This window comes from Limulus polyphemus, unplaced genomic scaffold (genome assembly GCF_000517525.1).
Source record: "Limulus polyphemus unplaced genomic scaffold, Limulus_polyphemus-2.1.2 Scaffold11320, whole genome shotgun sequence".
Taxonomy (NCBI): domain Eukaryota; kingdom Metazoa; phylum Arthropoda; class Merostomata; order Xiphosura; family Limulidae; genus Limulus; species Limulus polyphemus.
In genome coordinates, this window is record NW_013676930.1 from 1194 (window position 1) to 4135 (window position 2942).

Here is a 2942-nt window from a genome sequence, read left to right on the forward strand (position 1 = left end):
ACTTTAAACACTTTGTCACGCCCAGCCCTATTTGAATACCACTTTAATTGTAACCTAAGTACGCGACATGATGCTGCTGTATTCATAGCTTATTATATGAAGCTGGCATTTTAATTATACTGGAATAGCTAGGCTCAAGTTTATATTTCTCAACTATGAAGGTGTAACTAAGAAAAATATTTGGGAAGTACAGATAATAATATGAACTGCAAAGAAAAAAAGAAGAAAAGAAACGCCATCACAAGAGTTTTTCTCAAGAAACAACAACAACAAAATGTCTGTAACATAAGACATTCTTAATAAACGTGGTGAGATTACAACAGTCCTCAAAAATGAATTACTAGAATGCCCGGGAAACATTGTTATCAAGTTAGCTCCTTTTCTTTAACAACTTTTCTCCACGTGCATAATTTAAAATGTACCTTAAGAGGAACAGTAAAACTCTTTTCAGAATTCCCAAACCAAAGAGATCCTCATTTTTCAGAAACGAAATTTCTAGAATGAATGTTTCTTTTTATTTATTTTTTTTTTTTAGTTTTCAGTTTACAAAATTATAGTAATGGGGTATACGTCCTATTATACAACTAAAAAAGTCAACCATATTATTCAGAAACATTTAAGAAAAAAAATCTCGTGTGCCTATTTGAATTTTTAAAGGCAATCCTTCCAGTGACCTACAATATCAGTTCCTGCAGTAAGAGCTTTAACTTTGGCGTCCAAACGTCTGGACTGTTCGTGGGTGAAATAGTGCCTCCAGTCACCCACCAGGCCTTTCCTGACGAAGTCGACCTTTTTCGGCTTCCTTAAATCTCCAAGACCGGCGCTTAACAACCCGAAGCGAAGAAACGATGGGGTAGAGCGTCCGAAAATGATTTTGAAGGGATTTGTGTTGAAAAAGTCTTCTAAGTCTTTGTTCGTTGACTGCTTCATGTATTCTAAGCTGCTGTAGTGCAAAATACGTTCTAGAATTTCTTCGTTTTTAATCAGCATTTTGTAGTATTCTTTGCCAATGAAATCAGCCACTTTTAAAACCGCTTCGCGATGGTGCTTTTTCATCCACTCATAAGTTAAAAAGAGAACGTTCGAATCATTTCGATGAGGATACCACGATAATAAGTGATCAAAGTAATCCCCAAAATCTGTTTCTCCTTTGAGGAATAGTTCGAAATACGTTTCAAAAGGCCCCTTTCTGGAAGCGGTACATGGGGATCATCTTGGTGTGATGGTAAAACGAGACACAGCAATCCTTGGGGTTCCGAATGATATAAATATACTTGGCTTCTGAGGAGTAAGGTATGAGGTGGAATGGAAGATGAGTTTTGATTGGACCGCGAGCGGGCATATCCATGATACTCTCGCTACCCATGGCTTCGAGAAATGGGGTCCGTTTAACAAAATCCATGTAATTTGCGTGTCTCTTCCCCTTGTTGAGAATTAAGAGTACAATCTGTTGCATCCACGTTGTTCCACTCTTGGGATAGGTACAAACAAACACGTCGCCAGGTTTCGGTTTGTACTTTACAGCAGTGTACCAATAGTGACTTGGTAGCAAAGGTGGGTATTTCCTTCCTTCGATAATTTTGTACTTTGGCAAAATCTTCTTGGATGTAGGGTTAAAAAGATCCTTCAGGGCACTGAAATAGAAAGGAAAGTGTTCAGAATTATCATATAAAAAGCAGAAAATCGCATATAGGAAGTCATTCACTTCAAAGGCATCAGACACATAAGTAAACGTGTAGGTACTTCTCTATAATATGTAGTTTCAGGAATCTACGCTTGATGATGGATCTGTAATTTCATCCTGAATAGTGCCTTATGCGACACATCGGTTAAATAGTCGATTTAAGTAAAGCCGTCCCTAATTTTCAATTATAACTAGAGGTAAGGCAAGCAGTCAGTAGCCCATGCTACCACGAGGGCTTTGTCTGGCATAGAACTTAATAACGGGTTTAACTGTAACTTTTATAACGACTTCACAGCTGGAAGGTTGGAGCCGTGTTCAAGGTCGTCGCGGCGCGAACAATGGACTTTCCGATCTGCATTTCCCGGCACTCTAACCGCTGGGCCACGCCTGACCTTTAACTAAGAAGTAAAACATGTAAAAATTGTTGCAGTGACTTTTAGAGAATAATTAATCAAAAAAAAAGATCTAAAGAATTCATTCTGTCAGTTTCGTGACCAAGAAATAGCGAGAATTCAAAAGGTTATATGCACTAAGAACGTAGTGATTTACCCTTTTTTATGCACTAAGAACGTAGTGATTTACACTTTTTTATGCACCAAGAACGTAGTGATTTACACTCTTTTATGCACTAAGAACGTAGTAATTTACACTTTTTTATGCACTAAGAACGTAATGATTTACCCTTTTTTATGCACTAAGAACGTAGTAAAAATTGTTGCAGTGACTTTTAGAGAATAATTAATCAAAAAAAAAAAAGATCTAAAGAATTCATTCTGTGAGTTTCGTGACCAAGAAATAGCGAGAATTCAAAAGGTTATGCACTAAGAACGTAGTAATTTACACTTTTTTAAAATTCAGTAACAATTTAAACTACTGATATAAAGATGCTGGGGCCCGGCATGGCCAGGTGGTTAGGGCACTCGACTCGCAATCTGTGGGTCGCGGGCTCGAATCCCCGTCACACCAAACATGCTCGCCCTTTCAGCCGTGGGGGCGTTATAATGTGACGGTCAATCCCACAATTCGTTGGAAAAAGAGTAGCCCAAGAGTTGGCGGTGGGTGGTGATGACTAGCTGCCTTCCCTCTAGTCTTACACTGCTAAATTAGGGACGGCTAGCGCAGATAGCCCTCGTGTAGCTTTGCGCGAAATTCGAAACAAACAAACAATAAAGATGCTGTAATATATATTTTTTCAATCATATCTAATTCCTTCGAAGAACAGTTTATTTTCTGGTTGATAATCTCCGAGACAAAGCAT

At 38.3% G+C, this 2942-nt stretch overlaps 1 pseudogene; it reads right to left on the reverse strand.

Moving 5' to 3' along the window:
* Positions 1 to 549: 549 nt before the first annotated feature.
* LOC106476715 overlaps positions 550 to 2942 on the reverse strand; it is a 3804-nt pseudogene continuing 1411 nt past the window's right edge.